We start from the raw sequence: 13,325 nt of genomic DNA, 5'->3' as shown, positions 1-13,325 counted from the left end.
AGGTCGCCTGGCTGAAGTCACCACCATTCTGAAGTCAGAATGATTCATCATTAGAGTGTTGGTAACACAGTGAATCATTTCTGCTGCTGAGTCCCTATCTGCAAATTAATATTTGCAAATCATCATATTGTAAGTAGTATGTGGGTGAATTCAGCCAGTCAGAGTTTCAATGTCTGGATTACACATTTTGGTTTTAATTGCAATGTGCTCACATTTCCACCATTGCTCATTCACACTGATGCCCAGGGCCTCTCCTGTCTTTTTTCCCTCTCTGCCTGTTTGTATCAGATTAATTCTGTTCAGCTCTGAAATGGTGATTTGCCATGAGAGATGTCCATTCATCCAAAATATTCCAAATCGATTGCACATTTCTCAGTATAAGGAGGCAGGCCAGTTATGAAACCCTTCCATTTTCACTTTTAACAATACTCCTGTTCTTCGTCCATCCTCCAATATGGTGTAGCAGAACTCTTTAGACAGTAGTGCCTTCAATGCTAATGGCTGACTAATGGGAATATTAAACGTAACCCACAATGCATTCGACCAAGTCTCGTACAGATGTCACAGATGTAAGGTTGACTTCTGATTCTCTTCACTCAATCTGTGACATCTTCCAAGTTTGCAGCTTATCTATAAGGCAGCTGAGGCAAATCAATGCTCGGGTTTGCAAAGACAGCAGTATATCATCAATTAAAAAATGAATTTATAAATCTCTAATGGCACACCAAATGTCAAACCACATATCATCTTAAATATTAATAATTGTTTTAAAAAAATTAATAAATAAAAACTATTAACTATAAACAAAAAGAAGACAGAACAGAGAGCATTTGTAAAAGACTGCTACCTGCATGGCATCAGAAGGGATAATAGAATGGCAGGCTTTGTAGGATGACAGAAGGCGGAGTTGGAGTTCTCCTAAGGTTATCAGTGGCTCCTTACTTTCCACTATAATGCATAAGTAATTATTATTTTTTTTTTTTGTTATACTTTATTAATCCCAAAGGCAATTACTTGGTTTTTCACAAACCCCTTGGGGTCCGAGCCCAGGGTCAGCCATTGTACAGCGCCCCTGAAGCAGTTGAAGGTTAAGGGCCTTGCTCAAGGGCCCAGCAGAGTAGGATCTCTTTTGGCAGTGACAGGGCTTTGAACTGGCAACCTTCGGGATACCAGCGCAGATCCTTAGCCTCAGAGCCACCACTGCAGCATTCTAAAGAAAACCTTTGGTTCAGGATTGCAACAGCGTTATGTGTTATGCATTGCATGGAGAAAGACAACCCGAGTTAATGGGGATGACCAGGAGAGGAAACATAAACCAATCCAGAGAGTTGAAGCCTAAAGTCAGTCCTATAGTATACCTTCAAAATTCAGCTGTTTGGGAATAATGCACAGTTTTTGGGTCCCCATTACAACCCTCTTCTCTGCTGAAATGCCATATTGCTTATATTTTGAGTTGAACCAATTTGCAAAATTTCTTAACAATCGGCAAACAAACAGACAAGACCTGAGAGTTGAAACGAAGTCCTTAGAGTGCAGAATGGATAAATCCTCATCAAACGGAGCTGAAGAATTCAAAAGAGGGTATTACAAATTTATTTTTATAGTGTCATACATGGACGTCTGAAGATCACCTTCCAGCTACAATAAGGTATGCAGTACCCCGCAGGGGCAAGAGGGGGCACCACCACTAACATTGTCATGTATTTTCTCTTCTGCAGCTCCAAGAAGCCACCCATTGGAGGCACATAAGCCCCACCCACTGTTATCAAAACCCTGCCTCTTCCGGTTGGAATGATATAAATTCTTGAGCTTCCAGAAGATGGCGCCTCAATCGGAGGAACACAGTTTTCATATGACGGGGGATCCGTGAATTTGACTCACTCGATTTAGCGGAATTCTTAGAGAAGCCACAGAGGCTATGAAGGTATTTCTGTTGAACTGCTGCATGCACATATTTGTTCAGTGTTTTTGGACTATAGTAGTAAGCGGGATGGCCTCGTTGGCACCCCAACTTTTGTTTGAGCCTCCTTTGCCTTATTTACCCCGCACAATAGATTTCTACATGAAGTATACCTAGCATTGCCTGGGTATAAATAAATGGGGAAAAGGCTTGTCTGTCTGTCTAATCCTGTGTTTGCGAGGTCGAAAGCACCTGTGTTCATTATTTCTTGTACCTGCATTGTACACATTGTACTTCTACCTGGCAGGTAGAAAATTCTTTGTTAGTTGTGGTAATTATACTTCAAGACACATGATATTCTATATGGTGTTTCACAAGGCTCTATCCTGGGTCTGCTGCTCTTTTCGATTTACATGCTTCCATTAGGTCAGATTATCTCGGGGTGTAATGTGATCTACCACAGCTATGCTGATGACACGCAACTGTATTTATCAATAGCAACTGATGACCCCGACTCTGTTGTTTCACTAACACAATGTCTTACTTGTGTTTCTGAGTGGATGAGTAGTAATTTTCTCAAGCTAAATAAAGAAAAACTGAAATTTTAGTGATTGGCAATAATGGATGTAATGAGGTTATTAGAAATAAACTTGATGCATCAGGATTAAAAGTCAAGACGGAGGTAAAGAATTTAGGGGTAGCTGTTGACTGTGACCTGAATTTTTAAATCGCATATTCATCAGACCACTAGTACAGCATTTTTTCACTTAAGAAATATAGCAAAAGTTAGACCTCTTATAACATTGCAAGATGCTGAGAAATTAGTTCACGCGTTTGTTTTCAGTCGTCTAGATTACTGTAACGCACTCCACTCAGGACTACCCAAAAAAAGACATAAATCGACTGCAACGAGTGCAGAATGCAGCTGCTAGGATCCTAATTAGGAAAAGAAAATCCGAGCACATCTCTTCAGTTTTGATGTCACTACACTGGTTACCTGTGTCATTCAGAATTGACTTTAAAATACTGCTTATGGTTTACAAAGCCTTAAATAATCTCACTCCATCTTATATATCGGAATGTCTGACACCTTATATTCCAAATCGTAACCTTAGATCTTCAAATGAGTGTCTGCTTAGATTTCCTAAACTTAAAAGAAGTGGTGAGGCGGGCGGCCTATTGCTGTTATGCACCTCAAATCTGGAATAGCCTGCCAATTGGAATTCGCCAGGCTGGTATGGTGGAGCACTTTAAAAAACTGCTGAAAACGCATTATTTTAACATGGCTTTCTGATAACTTAATTTTAAATATGCTCTGCATATTTAATGGCACCAAAAATCCATACTAACCTCTACTCTCTCTTCTGTTCTTTTTCCAGTTTTCTGTGGTGGTGACCTGCGCCACCACCACCTAATCAAAGCACTGTGATGTCCCTGTATTGATGGATTAAAGGCCAGAACTCCACGTGACCGTCATCATCAAGTCCTTCCATGAGAAACCTGAATACAATGAGGACTGATCATTTATGTTAGATAGAATGCCTAGAGGGGGCTGGGTGGTCTCATGTCCTCGGAACCCCTGCAGATTTTTATTTTGTTTTTTCTGTGTTCCCTGGCCATCAGACCTTACTTTTATGTTAATTAGTGTTCTCTGATTTTAATTCTTACTTTGTCTCTTTTCTCTTTCTTCACCACGTAAAGCACTTTGAGCTACATTATTTGTATGAAAATGTCCTATAGAAATAAATGTTGTTGAGTGCTCATTGGTTTTCAACTCTTAAGCACATACAGTAGACCCCACTTCTACGACTTAACACAAGTGTCATTTAGCAGTCTGGTTGGACCAAGTCTCTGGGGACACACTGTGACTGCCTCCGACTCGCTAAGAATACATAAATGAAGTCTGTGACTGAAAATTACGCTAAACTTTGTCATGTGACATGGCCTTAAGGGAACAAACAGGACAAGGAAGGACTCAAGTTCTAAAAGTGACCAGCCCATTTACTGAAGAATGGAATAAAGCTGGACTGAAGGTTTTTCCAGCGGTAAAGCGGTTTCACTCACTAAGAAGGGAAATGCATGACTCTTGGAATCATCAATTTAATATGTATGCCTTCTGAAAAATCCAGTAAAAGACACCTTCTACCCTTCGCAGACTCATAGCTAAAAAATGTACTGCGCACACTAATCTGAACCTGGCCTTCAAACAGAGGAGCTAAAGAAGATGAAGTGCTCATAAATCAATCCTTGTCCTGACACGTAAAAAGAAAAAAACTGCTGAGGAAGCAGTTTGGCCATCAAAGTATTCTCAGTAGGAATTGCCTGCACAGTCCATGTTAGGAAGTCTCTGCACAAGCTCCCTGCATGTTCCTCTTCTATTTACTGTTTTCCTTTTTCAGCCTTTGAGCCTCCATACTCCGCAATACTTAAAGCAGCAATGAAATTTTTAGCTGCTGTTACAAGATTTTTTGTTTTGTATCATTTAGAAGCAGCAGCTAAGAACAACAGGTGACAAAGCATAAACTGTTTTCGGGGTCAAAATGGATTGCCTTTCTTAAACATTTGCAAAAATACACTTCCCTTCAAGTAATATTGAAGAAGAGAGTGGAATAAGGGAAAGTAGTGGTTGTTTCTGATGGAAAAATGGGATGATAACCTTAATTGACATATTTTTTCAAAATGAATTGAAGATTAGACTTTTGACCAATGAATGAGAAGGAGAGGTCAGATCAGGTTGGGGAGCATGGCACAGCGCATTGCCTTACCCACCACACAATGAAACAGCTCATGATCCTGGCTGGCAACCCTCCAGGGTAAACATGCAGAAATGACCCTCTATCTGCCACAGCCAAGTGTTATGTGGGTGTCCCTTTGGTCTGGTCCAGCCTTTTGGGTCTTCAACTATGAGGCAAACCCCTCAGGCAGACACGTGGTCCACTCCCATCCATCCCCCCCCATTTTCCAGCCCGCTGAATCCGTACACAGGGTCACGGGGACCAGACATTAAAATCTATCTGTCTCAGCCAGGTGTTACGTGGGTGTCCCCTTGGTCTGGTCTAGCCTTTTGGGTCTGTAGCAATGAGGTAACCCCTCATGCAGACATGTGGTCCACTCCCCGTAAATGACCATCTGTCTGTCTCAGCCAGGTGTTATATGGGTGTCCCCTTGGTCTGGTCCAGGCTACCCTATTTATTTCTTCTATTCCAGCATTTCTCAACCTTTAAGTATTAGCGACAACAGTTTTAATCGCACCCCCCTAACATTTTTTTAAAACACTAATAAAATGTATTTATATATATTTTTGATGCCGATACACCGCTACAAGTTTTATTATACCTACTTAACTTTTATCAACATTTATCTATCTCTATGCTTATTTTTCTAGTATCAGAATGTAGTTTAAGTTAAATTGTTTTGGTTTCAATAGATATATTTTTCATATTTTAGATTCTTGTTTTCCTTTTTTCACATCTTTGTGCCCCCTTTTTTGTTACGCCCACAGGTTGAAAACCGCCGTTCTATTCTTTTCTTCATATGGTTGAGAGCATCGTAACACTTTTGAGATACAGAAAGGGTTACGATAAATGTCAAACAAAGTTTGGAAAGATCTTCATTGGCTTGCTTAGGATAGGCCTCACTCCAGGAAGCCTGACCCCAAACTTCACTCTCAGCCTTTGACTTATCCTGGCCCAAAAAATGAAGACTTGGTTCCTTAAGTTCAAAATGTCAGGAATTTAATATCAAAATGCCTATCAGGGAAAAGGGAAAATATTCAACTTTGTGTCTGATTAAAAAAAAAAAAAAAACTCCACTAAGAATCTTTATAAAAATTAGAATTTGTTTGAAATCAATCAAAAAAAAAATAGCAAAAAATGTCAGAATCCAAAAAAAAGCATGCCACACAAACAAATTCTTATCTGAAATCCAATAAGCATAAACGTAAGACAGACGCTGAGGGCATGATGTCAGAGTGGCCACGCCCCTTGGGGCGTTCCGTCTACAAAACACAAGAGACGCAGAAGAAGGTGAAATACATAGAAAATAAATAATAATAATTTGTTTTCGATCTTATGTTTGTAGAAATTGATTTATTTGTATGGAATGTTGTATGATTTTAATAAAATCAATAAAATAAAAAAAGGAAATAAATAATAATTATACATGTCAACAGTTACAAAAGAAACAAATATAAGAATCACAAGAAAAAATACTTTAAAATAAACAATTAAACAAATAAATAAATAAAAACAAGCAACACACAAAGGATCCATAATGGCAGAGTTTTCCCTTTTTGATTTCCACCTGCCCCTCTCATCATGTGACTGTCATGGCAGGGTTTCATATTCATGTTTTATGTCATCTTTGTACATTTTTGGTTCTTTTACATGCATTAAGTTTATTTGTGTTTAACTGCCATTGCTTGTGTTTCAGTTTCATTGCCTCAGCTATGTTTCCATGCGTTTTGTGGGTGGTCCCCCAGGGAGCGGGGACACCTGCCAATCACCACCTAGAACTGCCCTCCTCTCTAAACAGAATGGTTTCCCATAATTCCTGGTGGTTCATTTCAAATGTACTAGGGAGTTCTGGGGCTTTTGTGAATTTTGGGGGATTTTTCTGGATTCTTGCCCATTCCCTGGATTTATGATTTAGGACTGTGTTTGCTTGGATTGCCTTGCAATTCCATTTTGCCTTTGTGCTCATTGCTATTTTTATAAAGATCCTGTATTTGTCCTGTTACTTGCCTGATTTTACCCTTCTAATGGGCATTATTGGAAGTGCTTTTTGAAACTTTGGTACTCCAAGTTCATAATGGAGACTGCTACTTTATTAGTGTTGCATAACAGCAGACAAAGATTGGTGGTGCTAGAGGAGACAGTCAATTCCTGACAATAGTAGGAGTCATGGAAGCCAAACCCCACTCACTGGGTAATTTCTTGTTCCCCTGACTTTCCAAATTGTGTCACTCTTAACCTTAAGCGCCACTGCAATGAAATATAAAATGTTACATCACGGTCTGTATGAATGGCTCGTTAAAAATCTAAATTTTATTTGTCTAAAACGATACAGTGTCTTCATTATGTGCTGGCAGATACTGAGCTCATTAGAAAATGAAGCGTCTCTTGTTTATAAAGAGCACTTATGAGGCAAACTCCAATCCATTTTTTTTTTTTTTAAGTCAGACACTGATGAACAGCCGGGCTCTGAAGAGAATTAATTCTTTCAAAGTACAAGATGATGGAGGGCCAAATAATGAGAAAATAATAATAATGAAATGCAGCCAAGGATCAAAAGAAGATGGACTGCACAATCAGTAGGGGCTGACCACTTTGCAAAAATCGATGGTGAATTAATGCAGTGCAAGAACATTTAAAGGATGAGTTCTGGGATGGCTAATGCACAGAAACTACGAGAAAACTGCCAAAAGAGTGAAGATCCCTTCGACAAATCTTCTAACTCAATTGTGGCAAATGTGAAAGCAGGAAAGAACGACGCTTGTGAAGATCGGGCCACTCAGCTGTTGTTGTGGCATTGCACTATTGTGTTTGATTTCATTGATGTGGTCCAGAACTGACATTCATGTATGGAATCAAAAAACTGAAAAAGAACGGGTTTGAGTTGTCTGCATAGATTAATGAATGTCACAACCAGAAATGTAGGAGATAGTAAGAACAACTAATTATATGTATATGAATGAATTCCATGTTGAAAATGGGTGTTGGTGGAGGAAACAGCGACTTCATTTTCTCCGAAGGCTGAAGAGAGCAAACCTTCTCTCTCCTGTCCTCACAACTTTCTACAGAGGCACTATAGAAAGTATATTGACCAGCAGCATCTCAGTTTGGTATGGTAGCTGCACTGCCGCTGAACAGACGATACTTGAAGAGTGGTGAGGGCATCGGAGAAAATCATCGGGTTCTCACTCCCATCTGTTCAAGAATTACACTACTCACGTTGCCAGAGCAGATCCATTAAGATCATACAAGATCCCACACACCCGGCACATGGGCTGTTTGCCCTCTGGACTGCACTGCAGAACGACCAGCTTTAACAGGAGCTTCTTCCCCAGGCCATCAGAATACTAAACTCTGTTAAATAATCTTTGACCTTTTGCTCTCTTAATTACTGTGCACTTTATTACCACAATCATTATATTGTAATATTGTACACGCCTGGACAAACTGGTGAGGAAGGCAGGCTCTATTGTAGACACGTAGCTTGACAGTTTGACATCTGTGGCAGAGCGACGGCGCTGAGCAGACTCCTGTCAATCATGGAGAATCCACTGAACAGGATTATCTCCAGACAGAGGAGCAGCTTCAGCGACAGACTGCTGTCACCATCCTGCTCCACTGACAGACTGAGGAGACCCACACTATGCGACTCTTCAATTCCACCCGAGGGTTAAATGTTAACATTATACAAAGTTATTGTCTGTTATACCTGCATTTTAATCACTCTTTAATTTAATATTGTTCTTTTCTTGATAAATTTCAGTCGGTTTTAGAACAAATCACAGCACAGAAACTGCACTCGTTAAAGTAGTAAATGATTTGCGGGTAAATGCAGACAGAGGCCATTTATCTGTTCTCATCCTCTTAGATCTGAGTGCTGCATTTGACACCATTGATCACAACATTCTTAGAAATCGCCTTAGTCAATGGGTGGGCCTCTCTGGCAGTGTCTTAAATTGGTTTGAATTCTATCTAGTAGGTAGAAAATTCTTTGTGAGTTGTGGTAATCACATCTCAAAGACACATGATATCCGATATGGTGTTCCACAAGGCTCTATCCTGGGTCCACTGCTCTTCTCAATCTACATGCTTCCGTTAGGTCAGATTATCTCAGGGCACAACGTGAGCTACCACAGCTATGCTGATGACACACAGCTGTACTTATCAATAGCACCTGATGACCCCGACTCTCTGGATTCACTAACACAATGTCTGACTGGTATTTCTGAATGGATGAATAGTAACTTTCTCAAGTTAAATAAAGAGAAAACTGAAATCTTGGTGATTGGCAATAATGGATTCAATGAGGTTATCAGAAATAAACTGGATACATTAGGATTAAAAGTCAAGATGGAGGTAAAAAGCTTAGGGGTAATTGTTGACTGTAATCTGAATTTTAAATCGCATATTAATCAGATCACTAGGACAGCATTTTTTCACCTAAGAAACATAACAAAAGTTAGACCTCTTATATCATTAAAAGATGCTGAGAAATTAATTCACGCGTTTGTTTTCAGTCGACTAGATTACTGTAACGCACTCCTCTCAGGACTACCCAAAAAAGACATCAATCATTTGCAACGAGTGCAGAATGCAGCTGCTAGAATCCTAACTGGGAAAAGAAAATCCGAACACATTTCTCCAGTTTTAATGTCACTACACTGGTTACCTGTGTCATTCAGAATTGACTTTAAAATACTGCTTATGGTTTATAAAGCCTTAAATAATCTCACCCCATCTTATATATCAGAATGTCTGACATCTTATATTCCAAATCGTAACCTCAGATCTTCAAATGAGTGTCTCCTTAGAATTCCAAAAGCTAAACTTAAAAGAAGTGGTGAGGCGGTGGCCTTCTGCTGTTATGCACCTAAAATCTGGAATAGCCTGCCAATAGGAATTCACCAGGCTGATACAGTAGAGCACTTTAAAACACTGCTGAAAACACATTACTTTAACATGGCCTTCTTATAACTTCACTTTAACTTAATACTGATACTCTGTATGTTCAATTCATCATAATAACTATTCATGGTGGCTCTAAAATCCGTACTGACCCCTACTCTCTTTTCTGTTTCTTTTCCGGTTTCTTTGTGGTGGTGGCCTGTGCCACCACCACCTACTCAAAGCATCATGATGCTCCAACATTGATGGACGGATTAAAAGGCAGAAGTCTACGTGACCATCATCATCATCAAGCCCTTCCGTGAGAACCCTAAATCCAAAGAGGACTGTTTCATTTATGTGAGGTAGAATGCCCAGAGGGGACTGGGTGGTCTCGTGGTCTGGAATCCCTACAGATTTTATTTTTTTCTCCAGCCGTCTGGAGTTTTTTTGTTTTTTTCTGTCCCCCCCCGACCATTGAACCTTACTCTTATTCTATGTTAATTAATGTTGACTTATTTTGTTTTTTTATTGTGCCTTTTATTTTTCTATTCTTCATTTTGTAAAGCACTTTGAGCTACTGTTTGTATGAAAATGTGCTATATAAATAAATGTTGCTGTTGTTGCTTTATCAGTATGCTGCTGCTGGAGTATGTGAATTTCCCCTTATCTATCTATTTATCTCTGTATAAATATTGTATCCATATAGTGCAATAACCCAATCACTGTGAAACGATGTGCAATATTTTCTATTATATTATATTTCACCCACTGACTGGCTTACATTTGTACAGGGTGGTCCAGATCTAATTATGCAATTATGAAAAGGCAAACACATCGCACCCGCTGTTCGGCTAACAACCGTCTCCCCGCCATTTTGGGATGCAGGGCAGGTGCTGCCGTCTATCGGCAACAAAAAGAATTTCTTGTGAATTCTCTATGTAATAAACTTCATAACTTATAGCGTAATGAAAATTGCATAATTAGATCTGGACCATCCTATATATATCTTTTGTATATATTGTTTGTGCTGTTTTACGCTGTCTTACCTGCTTTCTGTGTAAGAAGTGAAATGTTTGTAATGTCTGTATGTTGTCTTTTATACACTTGTCTTTTATGTCTGCACATTGAACCTGGAGGAATGCTATTTCGTTCAGTTATGTATCCGTTGTACTGTTGTATGGTATGAATAACAATAAACTTCACTTACTTACTTACATACTATAAGTCAGGTCTTGAAACCCGAAAAATCGATCATAAAATCAGAACCCGACTTGTATGCCCGTTCAAAAATACGACACTTAATTATTTTTTTTTTACATCTTCTTGCCCCCTCCAATCTCGCATCAGTTTCTCAGACGCATCAAATTTTGTTGCAGCAGTGCAGTTACCAATTTCTTTTGCTACTTCAACTATGTTTAAATTTACAACCAGCTTCATTTTTCCCTGAGATAAGGGGTGCTCTTACGATAAAGGTGTATGAGGGTGTGAGATCCAAAAAACACAAAACAGTGCAAACGTCACTTCAGAATAGTTTGGGTATTGTGGTGTGGTCACGTAGGCACAATACATAGAAAATAAAAGGCCGTGTGCTCCGTGGTTACTCTCTCAGGTGGCCGTTAACATATCATAATCTCTTGGAGTTTTCTGCATTCAACTTATACAACTGACAGTATAAAATACCGGAAACTATACAGTAAAATCAAGCCCCGACTTATCCGCAGGAGAACTTAAACGTGAGTATATAAAATACAGTATATGTATCCGCTTACTTTCTGAACTTTTGTTTTTTGTGTTACACCTGTAACAAAAGCACAGACATGCATAAAGTTTTGGGGCACCCGCAGACAAACCCCGCATAAATGAAAATAAGCACGAGTTATTTAGTCATTGAAAAAAGGCAAACAGATGTCTTTAAAGACAGGGGTCTCAAAATAACTGCTGCAAGTTGGCGACACTTCCAGTTAAGTACAGGCCAGACAGGAAGCAGTGGGTCCAGTGGGAGGGCCAATGGAAATGATGTCAGAGGTGGTAGGGCTGTTGTTGTTCTTGCCATCTGGTGTTTCTTCCTACCCAGAACAGTACTTGTACTCAGTGATGCCGTGTCACATGCATGCAACCTAGGAACAGCTTTAAGGCTCCGGTGGTAGCAATTCCTCACCGATCCACAAGAGGGCACTGTTTACTAACACCTCTTCTCTTCTCTCACCTCTAGTCGGCACTACACTCAAGTCCCCTGTCTTCCTATGGAGTGCTTTGAGCCACCTATTCCAGTTTTTCTGACTCTTTTGATTCATCGAACCCAAAATGTACCCTTTCTACGATCGAGCCACCAGCAATTGTTTCATTGTTACGTCAGTTATACCATCCATTTCACTTAACGCACCAGTTCCTGGTTTCATTGCTGTCACGTTTATATCATACATCTCAAGACATGCTCTTGCATTGATTCAGTTCAGTGTTCCATGAAGCAGCATTTCAAAAACTGTTGAGAGGACAACAAGCATCTGAAAGAAGACAAAAGCATGACGCAGGCTTGCTGAGAGAGAATCCCTCGCCACCTGCCAAGTACATTCGAATGAACCGCAAGGAACTGTGGGCTGACCCCGCCTCTGTAGAGCTGAGGACAGTTCCTAACAATGACGGGCAGGTGGCCACACCTCTTGAGGCACTACATACTTAAACAGAAGGAATATAACCCAAGATGCATAAACACTTAGAAATTAAATGGCCAACAATATTAACATACAGTGGTGTGAAAAACTATTTGCCCCCTTCCTGATTTCTTATTCTTTTGCATGTTTATCACACAAAATGTTTCTGATCATCAAACACATTTAACCATTAGTCAAATATAACACAAGTAAACACAAAATGCAGTTTTAAATGATGGTTTTATTATTTAGGGAGAAAAAATCCAAACCTACATGGCCCTGTGTGAAAAAGTAATTGCCCCTTGTTCAAAAATAACTTAACTGTGGTGTATCACCCCTGAGTTCAATTTCCGTAGCCACCCCCAGGCCTGATTACTGCCACACCTGTTTCAATCAAGAAATCACTTAAATAGGAGCTGCCTGACACAGAGAAGTAGACCAAAAGCACCTCAAAAGCTAGACATCATGCCAAGATCCAAAGAAATTCAGGAACAAATGAGAACAGAAGTAATTGAGATCTATCAGTCTGGTAAAGGTTATAAAGCCATTTCTAAAGCTTTGGGACTCCAGCGAACCACAGTGAGAGCCATTATCCACAAATGGCAAAAACATGGAACAGTGGTGAACCTTCCCAGGAGTGGCCGGCCGACCAAAATTACCCCAAGAGCACAGAGCAGACTCATCCGAGAGGTCACAAAGACCCCAGGACAACGTCTAAAGAACTGCAGGCCTCACTTGCCTCAATTAAGGTCAGTGTTCACGACTCCACCATAAGAAAGACTGGGCAAAACGGCCTGCATGGCAGATTTCCAAGACGCAAACCACTGTTAAGCAAAAGAACATTAGGGCTCGTCTCAATTTTGCTAAGAAACATCTCAATGATTGCCAAGACTTTTGGGAAAATACCTTGTGGACTGATGAGACAAAAGTTGAACTTTTTGGAAGGCAAATGTCCCGTTACATCTGGCGTAAAAGGAACACAGCATTTCAGAAAAAGAACATCATACCAACAGTAAAATATGGTGGTGGTAGTGTGATGGTCTGGGGTTGTTTTGCTGCTTCAGGACCTGGAAGGGTTGCTGTGATAGATGGAACCATGAATTCTACTGTCTACCAAAAAATCCTGAAGGAGAATGTCCGCCATCTGTTTGTCAA

The sequence above is a fragment of the Polypterus senegalus genome, chromosome 15 (assembly GCF_016835505.1).
Source record: "Polypterus senegalus isolate Bchr_013 chromosome 15, ASM1683550v1, whole genome shotgun sequence".
Lineage (NCBI taxonomy): Eukaryota > Metazoa > Chordata > Cladistia > Polypteriformes > Polypteridae > Polypterus > Polypterus senegalus.
This window is presented reverse-complemented; position numbering follows the sequence as displayed.